Source organism: Grampus griseus (genome assembly GCF_964374135.1).
Source record: "Grampus griseus genome assembly, chromosome: 10".
NCBI lineage: Eukaryota > Metazoa > Chordata > Mammalia > Artiodactyla > Delphinidae > Grampus > Grampus griseus.
Window position 1 is genome coordinate 81,283,655 of NC_139004.1, and position 20,368 is coordinate 81,304,022.

A 20,368-nucleotide genomic window follows, 5' to 3' on the forward strand; every position below is an offset into this window, starting at 1 on the left:
TTCTCCCACTCAGCAAAACAGCAAAACCAAACCAAACAATAACAAATTGTCCTTTGGTCCAGCACCTCCCTCCACTTAGTGCCCCTTCTCTTGGCCTCCATGAAAACCAAACTTTTGTAATCGGTTGTTTCTACAAACTGTTTCTATTTCCCAGCTTTCATTCACTCTTCAACCACTCCAGTCACTACATTCTCCTCATAACCAAAACTGCTGTTGTCAAGGTCTCCAACAACACTAAGCTCTAAATTCATTCTTCACATTTCTGTCCTTATCTTCGTTGACATCACAGACATGTTTGGCACAGTTGACCACTATATCTTTTCTGAAGCCCTTTCCTCACTGGGCTCCTGGGATACCATGCTCCGAAAATTCTCTTGTTACTGGCCTCTCCTTACTAACCTGCCTTTACTGGCTCCTTCTCTCCCTGGGTCCTCTTCTGTCATCTCTTCTCATTTGACCTCACCTATTTCTTTGGCATTGAATGTCATTTGCATACTGATGACTTTCAAATTTATATTTTCAAACCATCTCTCTACTCTTGGCTCCAGGCTCCCATCCGACTGCCTACTAGATAGCTCCTGTTGAGTTGGTGGTGACATCTCAAACTTAAAATCTTTAAATCCTCCTTTTCCATCATCCCCCGAAAGCTCCACCTGCAAAATGTAATTTATATCTGTCCACTTCTCTCCTTTTCCACTACCCCACCTATGCTGAAGCCAAGCTTCTACTGCCTGGACTGCTATAGCAGCAGCATAACTGTTCTGCCTATTTCAACTTGTGTCCGCATTCTCAGTAATCCATTCCCAGTACAATAGCCAGAGTGATCTTACAACAAATGGTATTGTGTTATTGCCAGGGGTAGAATGCAGCAATTGCTTATCCTCTGGTGCTACGTAAATGGCCCCTTGCTTACCTCTCCAACCTTATCCAGTGCCACTTTGCCTGTTGCTACCTATTCTTTAGATACACTGGCTATATCTAAAGACCTTGTGGGTGTTCCTCTCATACACACTTGGAAGTCCTTGCTTCCATGTGTATTGACCTTTATGGCTTCCAGTTGCCATACAGGTATTCCAGTTACAGGTAGTTACCCCTGAGGAACAGCTTACAGCCAGTTCCTGATGGGAGCTGGTTGATAAAGACCCCAACTTCTTCCCACAGGTGGGATAAGCAAGGCATATTCTACACTGTCTCCTAGAGTTCCCCTAAGTGGATGAGCCCTAGTTGCCCATTATATCTGCTTGATAACCACATCTTCCCTCATTCACTTTCCTACTCTCCAACCAATGCTTCTTGGGACCACCTTCCCTCCCCCTAATGAACTACTTGCATGCAAATCCTTGTTCTTGCACTCAAATCCTTGCTCATAACTGGTTTCTGCAAAAACTCAACCTAAGACACTGGCCATTTTTTCAATTCCTCAAGGCTCCTATATGATGAGATTTGCTCATGCTGTTTCCTATACCTGGAAACATGGCCTCTCCTTCACCTCTGCTCTTTGCATGACCACTTCCTTCTTATCTTTCAGGTCTCAAAGAGATCTTCCTAACTAAATCCTATTGCAGTATTTAAACTTTTGTTTAAACAATCCTAGCTAAAGTAAATGCCCCTGTCATGCTAGATCTTACTACCCAAAGTGGTTTTTTTCCCCACAACTTTTGGTGTCTCCCCACTAAACAGAAAGCTCTATGAAGGCAGAGCCCAGGCCTATTTCCCATCCAATGTTTGCCCGTACCTGGAAAAGTGTCTCGCATATAATTTTTTTAAATAAACTTTTTATTTCAAAATAATTTGTTTCCAGAAAAATTGAGAAGACAGAACAGAGAGTTCTCATATATCCCACACCTAGTTTCCCTTATTATTAACAAGCCAATATAGATTCATTATTATTAACTAAATTCTATACTTTACTAAGAAATCCTTAGGTTTTACATAATGTCCTATTTATGCCCCAGGATCTTATGCAGGATACAAAACAACTAGTTGTCACGTCTCCTTAGGCTCCTTTTGGCTGTGACAGTTTCTCAAGCTTTCTTGTTTTGGATGATTTTGACAGTTTTGAGGGGTAATTGTCAGACGTTTTTTAGAATATCCCTCAACTGGGATTTGTCTGATGCTTTTCTCATGATTAGACTGGGGTTATGTGTTTGAGGAAGGAAGACCACAGAGCTAAAGTACCATCCACATCATCATGTCAAGGGTATATACTCTCAACGTGACTTGTCCCCGTTGATGTTAGCCTCGATCAACTGGCTGAGACAGTGTTTGTTAGGTTACTTCTCTGTAAAGTTATTTCCCCCTCTTTCCTTTGAAAGGAAGTCACTGTGTGCAGCTCCCACTGAAGGAGTGCAGAATTATGCACCACCTCCTTGAAGGCAGAGTTACCTACATAAGTTATTTGGGATACGAATGCAAAGATTTTTCTCTTCTCCCTTATTTATTGATTCAATCATTTATTTATATCAGTGTGGAATCACTTTATACTTTGGGCTATTTTTATATTTCTTCTTATACTTTGGGTTGTGATCTACTACTATTTTACTTTGTGGCTCAAATCGTTCCAGCTTTGGCCACCGGGAGCTCTTTCAGTTGGCTCCTGTGCCCCTTGGACATACTCCCATTAGTGTGAGTGTTCTCATTTTTTTTTTTTTTTAATATTTTATGAGCTGTTTCTATTTTCCCACCCTATAAGATGCTCCAGGCTTAATTCATATGTTTCCTTCCCCAGGCCTGGGATCAGCCATTTCTCCAAGGATCTCTAGTTCTTTTCACTGGAGATCTGGGCACTTGGTGCGCTCATTGTTACTGGGAGGTCTTTGTATCTAGACCCTCTCACCTGACTGAAAAAGGAAGTGTGTGTCCTCTGCTTTATATGCACATATCTAAAAAATTCCTGTATGTAACTACATCAATATGAGGCTAAATTTTAGTTCATACTGATGTCTCCTACTCTAATCTATTGCTACATGGAAACTCCTAGCCTTCTCTCCCACTCTGACAGCGAGAAGCCTAGCTCCAAGCATCTGCCATCCATTTACTAAACTGTTCAATTCTAGTGTATGCATACAGTGGTGTCAGAATTGTTAACCCACACTCCCATACAACTTTATTAATGAGAGCACAGTGCTTATTTACAGTGCTTTGGCCTTTACTCTTACAGATTCCACTCATTTCTAGAGTTATTTAGGTCAGCGCCTTTCCCTACCACCCACTTCAGTGAGCTTGTTTCATACATTTTATCTTATTTTACATTTTATTATTTATTTATTTTTGGCCATGCCACACAGCTTGTGGGATCTTACTTCCCCGACCAGGGATTGAACCCGGGCCACTGCAGTGAAAGCACCAAGTCCTAACCACTGGACGGCCAGGGAATTCCCCTGCTTTTCTTTTTTTTTTTTTTCAATACATTTTAAATAATTTATATGATGCTATACTTTTTCTTCTTCAGCCTATGATATGGTGGATTACACTGACTGATTTCTAAATGTTAAACCAGGCTTACATAACTAGAATAAAACCCACTTGGTCATGACATATAATTCTTTTTATACATTGTCGGATTTGAGTTCCTAATATTTTGTTCAGGATTCTTATGTCTATGTTAATAAGAAATATTGGTCAATTGTTTTCCTTTCTCATAATGTCTTTATCTGGGTTTGGTGTTAGGGTAACGCTGGAATCGCAAAAAGAAGAAATTTTCCCTCTGATTCTATTTTCTGGAACAGATAGTGGAAAATTGGTATAATTCTTCCCTTAAATGTGTAGTAGAATTTACAGTTGAAACGATAAGAACCTGATGCTTTACCTTTTGAGAGTTTTTTTTAAAATTAATTCAGCTTCTTAAATAGATATTAGGTTACTCAGGTTATATATATCTCCTTGAGTGAATTTTGTTTATGTCTTTCAAGAAATTGGTCCATTTCATCTACATTATCAAATTTGTGGGCATACAGTTGTTCAGAGTATTCCTTTATTATTCTTCTAATGTCCATGGAATCAGTAGTGATTGACCCTCTTTCATTTCTGATGTTGGTAATTTGTGTCTTCTCCTTTTTTTCTTTTTCTTTTTTTTCTTTTGCGGTATGCGGGCCTCTCACTGCTGTGGCCTCTCCCGTTGCGGAGCACAGGCTCCGGACGCGCAGGCTCAGCGGCCATGGCTCACGGGCCCAGCCGCTCCGCGGCATGTGGGATCTTCCCGGACCGGGGCACGAACCCGCGTCCCCTGCATCGGCAGGCGGACTCTCAACCACTGCGCCACCAGGGAAGCCCTCCTTTTTTTCTTGATTTACCCATCTAGAGGCTTATCAGTTTTATTGGTCTTGTCAAAGAACCAGATTCTGGTTGACTAGTTTTCTCTATTGTTCTCTGGTTTTAATTTCACTGATTTCTGTTCTAATATATATTATTTTCTTCTGTTTGCTTTAAGCTTTAATTGCTCTTTCGCTAATTACTTAAGGTGGAAGCTTATGTTACTAATTTTAAATCCTTCTTCTTTTTCTAATACATGCACTTAACCCTATTAATTTCCCTCTAAACACTACTTTTGTAACATTTCATGTATTTTGATATGTTGCTGCATTTTCACTTTGTTTAGTACAAAGTATCTTTATCATGTTCTCTTGGAGAAGTAACCCTTTCATAATTATGTAATCCCTGATAATCTTCCTTGTTCTAGAGACTTCCTGTCTGAAATTAATTCAGCCACTCCAGTTTTCTTTTAACTAGTGTTACCGTGATATATCTTTCTCCATCCCTTTTCTTTTAACTATCTGAATCTTTAAACCCAAATGGATTTACTGTAGATGACTTATACTTGGGACTTGTTTTGATATCCACTGTGAGAACCTCTGTCTATTCATTGGTATATTTAGACCATTCACATTTAATGTGACTATCGATATAGTTGGATTAATATCCACCATATTTGTTACTGTTTTTTTCTCTTTGTTATCCTTATTCTTTGCTTCTTTTTTTCATCTATTTTCCTGCCTTCTCAGGTTTTGAGTAATTTACAGATTCTATTTTATCCACTCTTTTAGCACATCAATTATACATCTTTAACATTTTTTCCAGTTGTTGCCTAGATTTACAATATACATTTTAAAGCTAAGTTTACCTTTAAATAACACTGTACTGCTTCATGTAGAGTTCAGGTACCTTACAACAAAGTTCCCGATTCTTCCCTTCCAGTCCTTGTAACAATGCCATTCATTTCACTGAACCTTATGCTATAACCACTCAATACATTGGTACTATTTTGACTTCAAACAGTTATTCTTTTAGATAAATTAATATAAGAAAAGTAAAATATTTTATTTTACCTTCATTTATTCCTTCTCTGACATTGTTCATCTCTTTACATAGATCTGAATTTCTGACCTATATCGTTTTACCAGTTTCTGAAGAACTTCTAACATGGCTTGCAGGGCAGACCTGTAGGTGATGAACTCCTTCAGATTTTGTTTGTCTGAAAAAATTTCTCCTTCATTTTTAAGGATAATTTTACTGGACCTAGAATTCTAGGTTGCTGTTTTTTTGTTTGTTTGTTTGTTTCAACCTTTTAAATATTTCATTCCACTCTCTTCCTGTTTGCATAGCTTCCAAAGAGAAGTATAATGTAATTCTTATTTTTGTTCCTTTATAAGTAGGGTGTTTTTTTCATCTCATCTAAAAGAAAGATTTTCTCTTTCTCTTTGGTTTTCTTCAGTTTGTATATGATATCTTTACGTGATGGTTTTTGTTATTTATCTTGCTTGGTGTTCTCTGAGCTTCCTAGCTCTGTAAGTTGGTGTTTCTCATTAATTTAGAGAAATTCTCAGTCATTGTTAAATATTTCTTCTGCTCCTTTCTCTCTTTCTTCTCCTTCTGGTATTCCAATAATGTGCATGTTACACCTTTTGTAATTGTCCCACAGTTCTTGGGTATTCTGTTCCATTGCTTTCAGTCTTTTTTCTCTCTTCATGTCAGTTTACAAAGTTTCTACTGACATACCTTCAAGTTCACTGATTGCTTTATCAGCCATATCCAGTCTACTGACGAGTCCATCAATGGCATTTTCCATTTCTTTTAGAGTGTTTTTGACTTCTAATATTTACTTTTGATTCTTTCTTAGCATTTCCATCTCTCTGCTTACATTACCCATCTGTTCTTGCCTGTTGTCTGCCCTTTACATTAGAACCCTTACATGTTAATCAGAGTTATTTTAAATTCCCTCATGGACAATTCCAAAATCTTTGACATGTCTGAGTCTTGTTCTGATGCTTGATTTTTCTCTTCAGATTGTGTTTTTCTTGCCTTATTTTAGCATGTCATAATTATTGTTGAAAGCCAGACATGATGCATCAGGTAATAGGAACTGAGGTAAACAGACCTTTAATGTGAGCATTTATGTTAATATGGCTAGGAGTTTGGGCTGTATTTAATGACTGCTCTAGCTATTGGTACCAGAGGCATCAAATTCCTATAGCTCCCATGTTTTGTCTCCCCTCTTTTTTGGGGGTGGCTTGTCTAAGTACTTCTCAGAAAGAGTTTGTGTCTTGTAGCTCTTTCAGCTATAAACCACTCTTATTATCTGCAGCCCTGCTGGTGTGGTGGTATGGGTGAGGGAGAACATTGTAAAGTTTTATGATTAAATCTCAGTATTTTAGTGGGTCTGTATCTTGGGCTGTGACCTTCTCCGGTGGTACAGCTTTTTATTTTCCCTTGCCCCATCCTCCCTTCCCTGGTGCAGTGTTCCTAATCTATTTCCTTGAAGCTCTGACCCCTGTTGACTGTGTTCATTCTTTTTCCTCTTAGATGAGACGGGAAGGCTAGCTCTTCTTCCAGCTTTTAATCAAGCTCTGTCAAAGTATTTTTCCCTGGAGAAGAGGCCTTTGTTATGGAAAAGGCTCTGGGCGTATTTCACAATTATTACCCCTCCCCTCATGCCAGAGCCTCTAGGGAATCTTTCTCAGCTCTTCACCATGAGAACCTGGTTCCTGTAGGTAAAGCCCACAGAAGTGCAGGGGCACAGGAGTTTCTCACTCTCCTGCTACTCCACACTCAGCTTCCAGCAGTTCAGCAAAATTACCATATAAGTGTTGTTATCAGTTTATGGCTCTTGGGACTTCTGGTGTAGGTAAGCAGATCTTGACTATAATTGTCTGAATTCACTTGTACTCTAGATTTCAGGGTGACTGCCCTGCAACCTAATTTGATGGGTCCAATAAAAGTCATTAATTCTCAGTTGAATAGTTTTTCTTATTGTAACATTGGGAGGAACAACTTCCAAACTCTTTACATTTCAGTGCTGAATCTGGAGGTCCCTGTAATAAGCTTCTATTTGTTTACTAAGCGAAGGAGTTATTCTTTACCTCATACATAAATATCATATGCCCTCTTTTATATGTATGATATATTTCATAATAAAAAATAAGCTAAAAAGTTAGTCTTACTTAGTAAACATGTTCATATACTTAATCTTATTTAGGTATCTTTATTTTTTTTGCGGTAGACGGGCCTCTCACTGTTGTGGCCTCTCCCGTTGCACAGCACAGGCTCTGGACGTGCAGGCTCAGCGGCCATGGCTCAGGGGCCTAGCTGCTTCGCGGCATGTGGGATCCTCCCAGACCAGGGCACGAACCCGTGTCCCCTGCATTGGCAGGCGGACTCTCAACCACTGCACCACCAGGGAAGCCCTAGGTATCTTTTGTTTGTAATTTATATGGTCACAGAATTATTTAATACATAGTTCAGTGATTGTTGACTCTTGAGTACCTAATAGCCCAGCTTTCCAGGGCCAAATCAAAATTATATAATATCATTTAATTAAAATTTTCAATCATATTGAGATATATTTTAATTATACTATTAAAGCTAAATTGAACATTACAATGTAATCATTTAAAATTATCCTTATCATGTACATACGGAACATTTTCCACTGATTAGTTTGTTAGAAATAAATGAGATTTAATAGATCCTTTTCTTCCTTTCTTTCCCCTTCTGCAAATATATGCATAACTATAAGTTTTGGTGGAAAAACAAAAACTAGATATAAATATTAACAAACAGAAGATGTGTAATATATTTCTAAGTATTTTATATTGGTCTTATGAACAGGAATTACAGTGTTTTGAGTGACTTTGGGCAGATTACTTAAACTCTCAGAACTTTAATTTTCTCATATATACAGTAGGGCTAATAATGTAATACACCTTACAGAGTTTTTGTGAGGATCAAATAAGCATGAAAAATTCTTATCACAGTGCCTGGCACATAATAAACACTGTGTAAATGGTCACTGTTGTTAGTATTATTCACAGCTATACTGCTGTCTTTTAGATATACTTAAAACACACCCTTAGTAGAACAGTATTTCCTTAATAGCTAACATAAGGTACATGCTAAAAAGAAGGGTAGCCATTTGGACTCTTATTAATGAGATTGTGCCCACAATCCACGCATGAAAACAATTTTCACAGTTTTATAGTCACACAGTTCTCACTTTCACTTCTGCACTGTGCATTTGTAAAGGATTGAAATTAAACAAACAGTACTTAAAGCAATTTATACAAGCCTTGTAACTTCTGTATGCAAAATAAAAATTAGGGTTTTTTTTTTTTGTTTGTCTGTTTTTAAGAACAGAAAAGAGTCTGTCCTGAGAGTTTATCCTGTCCTTTGTTCTCATTTATAGATAGGGATCTGCAGAGTTCAGGTTACATAGTTCAGTTCTTGAAATACGTGATTCTAAAGCTCCTTTAAGGATAACAAAATAAGGTCAAAGCACTGTATACCAACACTTAATTAGGATGTCGAGGCCTCTCCATGAGTCGGTGGCCAAAGGCACCTTTTAAAGGTCACTTGCCAAGAGGAACCTACACAACACAGGGGGGCATTTCCTTGTAACCACTGAGCCTCTGAGATGACAAGAAATCCACAGATGCTGACAACTGGTTGAAAGCTTAGGTCAAGGTTAGCAATGAAACTTAGGAGCCTGACATATGTAGAGCTGGTTTTAGTTAAATTTGAGTGAATGGATGCACTGGCTCAAACAAACCGTAAAAGGAGAAGAAAAATTCGCTAAGAACAAAAATCTGAGAAATTCAGCTGAAAGGGCACAAGAAAGGCAACCGAGAAGTTATCAGAGGAGAAAGGGACTCAGGAAGGAGGAGTACTACAGGAGAGAATTTCAAGAATGTGATCCGAAGAAAATAAGGAAAAGGAAGACTAAATAGAGGCTCCTGGCCCTGGCAGTTTAAAGACTGGAAAGGATGCAGCAGTATCAGCAGAGTGTTAGGGACAGAGATCGGACTGCTGTGAATCGAGGTGCAGGTTCAAGGCGTGAGTGGGTGAGGGTGCAAGCGCTCAGCCCAGGAAGCCTGGAGGTGGCAAGACTCGGAAACAGAGGCGCTGGACACACGGAGTTAAAAAAATCAGAGCACTCCATGCCTTTTCAATAAAAACAGGAAATGAGCCACACCCATTTAAATCGTACTCTATCCCATTTCTAGACTGTTCCCAGGTGAGAGTTCTGCAGTACTCCTGTTCCCGCTCAAAGTAATGAAAACGGCAGGACATGGACACACACACACCTGCAGGCTGAGCTCTGGATCGGCACAAGACAAACTCCTAGAAATAGGAGTGGAGTGAAAAACCACGGAGAAAACTACTGACCCAGAAGAAACAGACACACTTTTTGTGGCCTCTCACATCTCTGCCAGGGGATACAAATGTTAACCATTTTTGCAACTTCTTGCTACTTTGCCCCCCCAGGCCAGATGAAACTCAGTTGAGAGCCAAATCTGGTTCCCACCCCTGACCCAAAACATCTGGTTTGTGATAAGTACTTGAATATCCTGTGTTTTCTAAAGAATTTGATGGTTGTGGTGTTGGCACGAGTCACAGGCAGAAGAGTTGATGAGCTAATCAGAGCCTGCATGTGTGAAGGTGTGGAGGACCTAGTTCCTCTCACACAGTGTTTGTACAGCATGTCTGGGCAGCAGCCGGGGACGCTAGGAGATGGTACCCAGCGCTAGGCCCAGCCCCCAGTGAATGGGCACTTTCTCTAATTTCAACCCCAGGTTGTACAGTACGTGCCTGAGGGTTTAATCCTGGAGCAATTGTAGTCCACAGTTGATAAAATAACAAGAGAACGATAGCTGGAGCAGCAGAGACAGGAGGCAATTTTGGCACGTGGATATATACTTTTATAGTCATACGTAAATGTGATATATAGCAAAATATGTGCATCTGTATCTGTATGTCTTCCATGAAGGTTTCTAAGAGATGATTCCGTTTTTCTCTTAAACCTACATTTCACTCCTCCAAAAATAAAATACTATCCACGCTTTCCTGGGCGCTGAGCTGCACAAGTTTGATTTGCTGTTCAGCACGTTATACTCTATATTTTAAGGCTGTGGATCCTCCTGATCATACTTGTATATGACAATAGCTTCCTACGTGAAAAATATTTTAACATTTATGAGCCACCGGCTGATATCTTATTCTTGCATGACATTTTCGAGACGCATTTGTATATGCTATCTTTTTAGATCCTGCTTCTGGTCCTGCTGTCATCTGTCACTGCCTCCGTTTTTACTGTTGAAGAAACTAAGAAACTGAAAGGTAATTGCTAAACTTATGGGATAAGCATGTAGCTGTAAATGAAAGTGGATTTATGAATTTCTTCCCAGTCCCTCGTGAGTGGGGACCCAGGAGGATGGCCAGGATGGGTTCTATTGAAAAACAGAACGTGTTGGTGCTAGGACAGCAGACAGTTGGAAAGGAAGCCAGTGTCAGATGTAAAACGAGTGAGCTCACTTTTGGAAGAGCCGAGTTGCAAGTGATGGTGGGATAACTATGTATAGAGTGCTGTGCAGGGAAACAGCCAGGATGGGCCTGGAGACAGGAAACTGAATGAAGGTGATAGGTCAGGCGAAGATGTGGATTTGGCAGCCATCCCAAGACTGAGCAGAGCTGGAGCCCGAGGCATGTGAGTATTCACGGAGAGAGTGTGGAAAGAAGGGTGTGGGGAAAAGCCAAGCCTTGGAGGGCCCACGTGAGGCACGGGAAGGGGAAGGGAGCCTTTCTAAGAAGCCAAGAACAGAGAGGTCCTGGGAGAACCAGGAACGCAGTACTGAGAAAGGAGAGAGGCCGCGGCGTCAAGTGCAAACCGGGTGTTCAGAATGACCATGACTCCTGAAATGATGCCTGGAAACTCAGTAAAGCCTTTTGCTCCTTAGCTCATTGTTAAGTGTACGTTTTAAATTCGTGCTCTGAAAATTGTTTCTTCATGTAGGAATAATCAGATGATTTAAAGAATAGAGCGCCTATTGCCTAACCAATATGGCTCAGAGGAACCTGACTGCTGGGTTGTCTTCTTACCCCCCTGCACCTTCACTTAGTATGCTGGTCCTCCTCTGTCCCTGCTTGGATTTGAAGCTCCTGAGTGCAGGGACCACGTACGTTGTGCATTTAATCTTGAGTGTCCGCTGAGCACAGAGCAGGGTGTGTGGCAGACGGGAGTCCCCCAACTGTCTGATGAACGGAGATGTGAAAGTCCCTTTTCTACTTACCACGGGTTTCTTTTTTCTCTCTGGGATTTTCAGACTCCACATTCCCCCACTGTTTGGAAAGATACATTTTCAGCCTTAGCAGTGATTGGCAAACACTTTTATACGGGGCTTGGCATTTAACATCTGGAAAAGTTGTGAAATCAATTTTCTACAGATAAAGATGGACAGATGGAAATATCTGGTGCTTTTCTACACATGTGCAATATACATAATGAGATCATGGCTTACTGTGATACACTTGAACTCTGTTTTACTGGATTTTAGGAAGAACACTGTCCTTTGTTTTCAGCAGGAGCACGTGGGTAGAAACACCGCCTCCTGACTGAAAAGAGGACAGCATGTGAAATATTTGTCAGTGCTGAGATTTCATACACTTTTTGTAAATGCTTACCAAATCTCTTTGGAGAATTCAGATTTCCTTTCCATTTGAACAATGGTACAGTTGTACCGATTCCATCTATTTTATCATGCTGTATATGCAGGAGGAGGGTTAAAGAAAAAATAAAATTAACTGGGAAGGGAACTAATATTTTTTAACCACACGGGGCAGCAAGAGGGAGGTTGTAAAACTTCAATATTGTAACTCAGATATAGGGGAGGATAATAATTTCATTATTTTAAACATAACCAATCAGGCTATCCTTCTAGGTGAATGGAAAGAAACTAATAACATGTCCACTTTCGTTTAAAGCTAAGTTTGATTCAACTGGGACTTCCCTGGAGGTCCAGTGGTTAAGACTCTGCACTTCCACTGCAAGGGGCATGGGTTTGATCTCTGGTCAGGGAACTAAGACCCCACATGCCTCGTGGCATGGCCAAATAAATAAATTCTTAAAATAAATCAATAAATCCCCCCCAAACCTCCAATCCTCTATTGTTAAAAAAAATAATAATAAAGCTAAGTTCGATCCAATAAATTTAACTGTTCCCTTTCAGGAATCTTCAGTTTTTTTTGATAAACACACCCAGTTTCATCTCTGCCTGAGCAAACTGTCCTACCAAATCAGAGTGGCCATGTCTTGGGTTTGTGTGGGGACAGCCCAGGGGATAATCTTGTCCAGGATTCTGAACAGGGATGAAGGCTGGCTCTGCTCTTGACGTTGCTGCCACATCTCTCACACATCCTCTCTTTGAGAGAGAAATAATGACACAGTCATCCTGACTGCTCAGTTCTTTTCCTTCCTGCCTACCTGTCACCATTCCCTCTCTCCTCCTGGAGTCCTGTCTCATAGAAACCTTTATATTGCAGGTGACTACTGGCTGGCTCTTGGTCACGTGAAAGTGAATGGAAGCTGGCCTTGCACGATTACTTTTCTGCTGCATAATCCTATTTTGCAAGCCATGAACTAAGTATTGTTCTATTCTCTCTCTCTCTGCAGTCTTTCTCTAAAAGAATTCTAACCATTGGTAGGAGAGAGTTAACTCCTAGGGGCCAGGGAAAAATTCTTGAACAGCAAAAGAAAAAATATTGCCCCAATTAAATACACATTCTTAAGTTTTTTTCTACATGCCTGTCATCTCCCCTCCCCTCCTCTCCCCTCCCCTCCCCTCCCCATCTCTTCTCTCTCTTTTCTGGAGACCTCAGTCAAGCATCTCAGAGTCCTCCACACTTCTGTCCCCAAAGCTCACTGCACACTGTCATTTTAGAACTCTTGTCCTACTCTACTGTGTCAGATTTGCTATTTCTTCTTTCTTGACCTCTACGTATTTTGGCATGAGCCCATCCTCTGGCACTTTTCTAAGAGAAACGCTTGGAGGTAAATTTTCTTAAATCCTGTTCATAAAGGGTTCATGGGGAGTATAATGTTTGAATCCTTATTAGAAAATGCCTCTATGTTTTTATTTTACTCTTACCCTTGATCGGGAAAGTTCACAATCCTTTACTCTTAGAACTTTGTAGGCATTTCTCCTTTACCTTCAAGCATTTAGTATCATGGATAAGAACACTGATGCCAGTTTAATTCTTATTCCTTTACCAATAACCAGTTTTCACTTCATTCTAAAACATGTAGGCTTTTACCTTTATTCTGGAAATTAGAAACATCAGGAAAGGCTACACGGGGGCTGGTGGTTTGTGGGAAAGATGCTAGGCTTCCATTACCTCAGCATGAATCACAAGTACAATTAGGACTGGAGAATATGTGCTATCACCACACAGTAGTATTTTTTTCTGGGTCTCACATCCCAGAGAAAGTAAGGCCTGAAAGGGTCATCTGACAGTCTTTCAAGTGTTTTAACTTTAGAACACAACTGTGCAGAGAAATAAACAGAATAAAGTTGCTCTTAATCCATCAATTGAAGACATGTTAGCTGCCATTCTAACCCAATTTCTTACCAAAATGGCCTGCTGACCCTCAGATTTCAGGAGTTCCCCTAGTAGGGGTTCTAAAAGGTATCCAATCTAGCAGAGCTGACCCTTAAAGCAAAGGATTCAACACCTTCAAAGAGAAAGTACAAGGTATCTCAGATCGCTCACTGTGGTTACGTATAGCCCAGGTTACTCCCCTCTCCCCTGAGATGTTGGATGGCTGAACAGATACCATATATCATTAATATCTAATTTTCGGGCTTCCCTGGTGGCGCAGTGGTTGAGAGTCCGCCTGCCGATGCAGGGGACACGGGTTCGTGCCCTGGTCCGGGAGGATCCCACATGCCGCGGAGCGGCTGGGCCCGTGAGCCATGGCCTCTGAGCCTGCGCGTCCGGAGCCTGTTGCTCCGCAACGGGAGAGGCCCCAACAGTGAGAGGCCCGCGTACGGCAAAAAAAAAAAAAAAAAAAAAAAAAAAATCTAACTTTCATCTTAGATTTAAAGGGCAAGCTTCATATGATACCCAAGTAGATGTGGAAATGTGGAATCAAGGAAATATCTCATATTAAGACTAGCTGGGATAGATCTGCATTTTCCTTAAAAGTAAGTGAAAGTAGCCTGAAAGATCCTACAAATGAGTGATGACTTTCATGGATGGGTAGGCCATAAGAAAAGAAGACCTAGTTATGGGGATGCCATTGCAGAGTAGAATGGGAGGGTAGGGATGGAGGGGGAAATGTATGGACTTGCCATACAGATTTACTCTGAACTAGATGCCTTTCCCAAGAAAAAATGCCTAAAAGTGCAAGGAGATGAGTGACAGAGAAGAGCAGCAGTAATGACCTTTGCATAAGCTAATCAACTGATCAGAGGTAAAGCAACACTGAATCACTGAAGGATCTGTGACACATGAGGCCACTCTCACTTCCTGCTCACCCCAAACTGAAGAATGATAGAAACTGAGGAATGGTGTTGCCCCCAGGAGAGAAGGCGTGATATGACGAAAGTATTTAAAAACCAGAAATCCAAATTAGAGTTAATGGCAGACAACTCCTCCCCTAAACTGCCCCTACTTTGTTCTTGAGTCAACCAGTTGCCCAGGAAAAACGATTCACATTCAAAGAAAAGGAACATGCAGAAAGGAATCACGTTGGGATCTACGGTTTGATACTAGAAAGAAAGAGAGAGACAGAGAGAGAGAGGAACATAACAAGAAATTTGTAGATAAGGAAAACATGAGAGAAGAATCACTTGAGCAAACAAAAGAAAACTTCAGACACATACAAATCTATATTCTCATATTAGTTGGAGAAACCATATACTGTAGAAAAAAGAAGTCAAAGAAGTGGCAAGAAGACAAAAGAGAAGATGAAAGTGTGCTGAAAAATTTACTAAAGAAATGGGAACTAATCAAATCATTGTAGAAAGCAGCATTAAAAGAAACAAAGTAGAAAACACTGCTGAAAATAGAGACAGGGCCATAGAGAAAGACTTCTGAAAATTACACAGGAGAAAACTGCACTCATACCAATATATGTAAAATTGAACACCTAAAGTGAATAAAAGTACTCAGTAAGGTAGGAAGTGAAATAAATCTGCTTTGGTTGATAAAGAATACCTTAGCAGAAACTCTGACCAAACACATGTGTTGGAGGACAGACATTCCTACTCAAGTCAGAAGAAGGGGTGCCATTATTTATCCCTGCTCTCGTAGCACCAACCATTGCAAAATTAGACAAGGGAGCAAAATAGATTTTGTGGGCAAATAGAGACGAGATTATTTATCTGTGAATGACTGGTTTGCCTACCTAGAAAAAATCTAAGAAAACCAAACTGAGAAGAGTAGAACTATTTATAGTAGTTAGTAGAACTGTGTAGTAGAACACAGAAGAACTGTGAGTAGAACTCACAGTTCAGTGAGTTGGGCAGAGATCACAGATGATTGTTAATATAAGAATCAAAACAATGGCATGTGCAAACAAAAAACTTTTTCAAAATAATGATTTTAAAGGATGATCTGATTTTAACATTACATTCAAGGTGGTAATTAATAAATTCTCATTTTGGAGGCTAATTTATTATTTGGAGGCTAATTCTCATTTTGGAGGCTAATTCATTATCTGTCAATATTTCCTAAAGCACATACACTTGGATCCACGAATCCTACTCCTAGGAATTTGTTCCAGAGAAATTAAGCACATGTAAAAATGTTTATGTGCATAAGAATAGTAATTGTTGTATTATTTGTAATGGTACATAGAAAGATATGTTTTAAAGACACAGAAACATGTACGTTGGATATTAAGAAAGAATGATATACATGGTATAAATGTACCTCGTTTTTGTGAAAGTGTGTGTATACATATGTATAAACTCTATATACTTAAGTCTCAAAACTGTTTATGTTTACAGGCTGGGACGGAGACGTGTTCTTTGTTTCATTTTATACACTTCTGAATAGTTTTGTTTGTTCATTTCTGAGTAGCTTTTTCATTTAGTTGATTTTTGTTTACTTGTTTAAACAAAGAGAATGTGTTACTTATTACACAAACTAAACAAAGCTAATACTGTAACTCCCTGAATTTGAACCTGAACTCTACCACTCACTGGCTTGTGTGATCTTTGGCAAGTAACTTGAATTTTCACAGTTTCAGTTTTCTTATCTTTAACAAGGGGATAATCATAGTACCTACCTCATACAGTTGTTAGAGGATTAATATATTAATATATATAATGTAAAACATATACAAAGTTCCTAGCATACACTAAGCCTTCTGTGTTAACTATTATTTAGGGGCACATGTTGAATAGTTGTGAATTATTTGCCCTAGCTTACTTTTTTTAAGACCAGTTAGTTTTCATAAATAACATAGTAAATAAAACTTTGATATATATATTTATAAGTGGATATCTCCGCTTATGTTTTATATAATTGTATTTCTTTACTGCTCAAGTTAACAAATTGATTTTCATGGCAATTTTCTTTTTCTTCATTTTAAATGAAGAAAATATGACACACTACCTAAGATATAGACTTTCTTGACATATCATACTGTCTTTTTATTCATTTTATCTTCACCATCCTCCAATTTCATTGCTTTTTGATTTTATGACTTACATCCAGAAGGCTGCAGAACTTTGAACAAGTCCTTCCAGGAGTCCATTGTAAAAGAAGGATACATTGATCTTTTGTTAAAAAAATAAGTACTTTGAACTTTTTATGCAGATATTCTTATGCATATGTTTAAGTAGAGAAGGTAATTAATGTTTTGTGGCTATATTTTTGTCACCATGTTAACTGGTAGCTTGAAAAAACAGTTTCTCCTCTGTCTCAGGGATGATATGAACTTGAAATTGTATAGGATAAACTCAGGTCCTTCTAGTATGGTACTCTCTATCACGTATAGAAAAAGTAAAGTGTTTTCATTATATTCTGGGGTAAGAAGTAGTGAGATGAATACTCTCACAGCTCTTTCAAGTTAGGACTCAGTATTACTTTAACTCTTTTTTATGAAGGTCTACACTGTGAATCTTAAGAGGATTTTGATGTACCTATTTTAATTATGAAACAAAAATTTGTCAAAAACTTCTGTGAGATTCAATGTAATCCCTATCAAACTACCAATGGCATTTTTCACAGAACTAGAACAAAAAATTTCACAATTTCTATGGAAACACAAAAGACCCCAAATAGCCAAATCAATCTTGAGAAAGAAAAACGGAGCTGGAGGAATCAGGCTCCCTGACTTCAGACTATACTACAAAGCTACAGTAATCAAGACAGTATGGTACTGGCACAAAAACAGAAATACAGATCAATGGAATAGGATACAAAGCCCAGAGATAAACCCACGCACATATGGTCACCTTATCTTTGATAAAGGAGGCAAGATTATCCAATGGAGAAAAGACAGCCTCTTCAATAAGGGGTGCTGGGAGAACTGGACAGCTACATGTAAAAGAATGAAATTAGAACACTCCCTAACATCATACACAAAAATAAACTCAAAATGGATTAAAGACCTAAATGTAATGCCAGAAACTATCAAACTCTTAGAGGAAAACATAGGCAGAACACTCTATGACATAAATCACAGCAAGATCCTTTTTGACCCACCTCCTAGAGAAATGGAAATAAAAACAAAAATAAACAAATGGGACCTAATGAAACTTCAAAGCTTTTGCACAGCAAAGGAAACCATAAACAAGACGAAAAGACAACCCTCAGAATGGGAGAAAATATTTGCAAATGGAGCAACCATTTGGGAATGTAAATTAATATAGCCACTATGGAGAACAGTTTGGAGGTTCCTTAAAAAACTAAAAATAGAACTACCATATGACCCAGCAATCCACTACTGGGCATATACCCTGAGAAAACCATAATTCAAAAAGAGTCATGTACCACAATATTCATTGCAGCTCTATTGACAATAGCCAGGGCATGGAAGCAACCTAAGTGTCCACTGACAGATGAATGGATAAAGAAGATGTGGCACATATATACAATGGAATATTACTCAGCCATAAAAAGAAATGAAATTGAGTTATTTGTAGTGAGGTGGATGGACCTAGAGTCTGTCATACAGAGTGAAGTAAGTCAGAAAGAGAAAAACAAATACCGTATGCTAACACATACATATGGAATCTAAAAAAAAAAAAAAAATGGTCATGAAGCCCCTAGGGGCAAGATGGGAATAAAGACGCAGACCTACTAGAGAATGAACTTGAGGATATGGGGAGGGGGAAGGGTAAGCTGGGACAAAGTGAGAGAGTGGCATGGACATATATACAATACCAAATGTAAAATAGATAGCTAGTGGGAAGCAGCCGCATAGCACAGGGAGATCAGCTCGGTGCTTTGTGACCACCTAGAGGGGTGGGATAGGGAGGGTGGGAAAGAGGGAGATGCAAGAAGGAAGAGATATGGGGATATATGTATATGTATAACTGATTCACTTTGTTATAAAGCAGAAACTAACACACCATTGTAAAGCAATTATACTCCAATAAAGAGTGTAAAAAAGAAAAAAAAGTTCTGTGATATGTATCCCTTCTCAGTTATTTTAGATCTGAAGCTGTTGTATTTAGGAGCTGATCATATTAAAATTCTAAAATTAGCTTTTTGGTAGAGTTGGATGCAGCCTTAGTGATCATATTTCATAACTAATTTGGTAGCAGAATGATAATTGGCAAATTGTCTTGTACTTCCCAAAATGTACTATATATATTGAAGAGGTTTTTAAAAATCTTTAATTAGTTCCTAATCTTTTTAAAGAATTTTAAAACTATAATATATGTTCTTTTGGTGTCAGGAGGTCAGGTTAAATGAAGTCATTTTAGCTGCAGGAATTTAAGAGGTAATTTTATTAAAATATCTTCATATCAGAAATGTTTGGTACAGAACTCAGCCTACTAACCCAGTGAAATGGAACTTTTTAAACTAAGAAAATGTAGAAAAATTGAATGAAATATGTGAAAATTTCTGATTGTTTATGGTTTCTTCCCTTTTTTTCTGGGAACTTTGTTTCATAGATGCATTTCCAACCTTTTTACTACAACTTACTACAATAGCAGTCATCTACATTCATTTTAAATTGAATGACAAAGTCTCTACTACTTCTTTCCTATTTTACTAGCATTTACTTCAGTGACAGAGGCATGAGTTTGAAAGTGCATTTTGGCCTCTGATCATCAAATCATGACTCTATCCAAAAAGTCCTTGAGAGAGCAGCTCAAAATCTTCAGGTGGATGAACATCTGATTAGCAGAAAGAAGGTTGCATTCTCCAATGGAGGATGTCTGGGAAAGGCGGGTGCACAGTTGTTCCTCAGAATCACCAGGAACCAAGTCCGCCCTTATGTGCCCTACATCCTCATCTCCTTGACAAGAGGCCCCTTACTTCTCAATAATGACTTCATGGGCATGGAGAATAACCAATCAGCATCTTTTCTGTGAACCCTTCATATAATTGAGAAGGGTAACTATGATGGTTAATTTTATGTGCCTACCTGACTGGGCTACGGCATGCTCACATTGCTGGTAAAAAAATATTTCTGGGTGTGTTGAAAGAGATTAGCATCAGAATCAGTAGACTGAGTAAGAAAATCTGCCCTCACCTCTGTAAGCCGGCATCATCCAATCCGTTGAGGGCCCAAATAGAACAGAAGGCAGAGAAAGGGTGAATATTCTCTCTCTCTACTCTGCTGGCTTTGAGGATGGAGGAAGGGGCCACAAGCCAAGGAATGCAGGTGGCCTCTGGAAGCTGCAAAAGGGGAGGAAACATTCTATCTTAGAGTGAAGAGCAACTGACAGCTCAACATCAGCCCACTGGAACTGATTACAGACTTCTGACCTCCAGAACAGGAGGAGAATAAATTAATGTCATTTTAAGCCTCTAAGTGTGTGATAGTTCATTACAGCCCAGGAAGTGAATACATATTCATCATGCTCTCCCTCACTGCCCCTTCAGCCTCCCTCTGTTCTTTGGTTCCTTCCTCCAC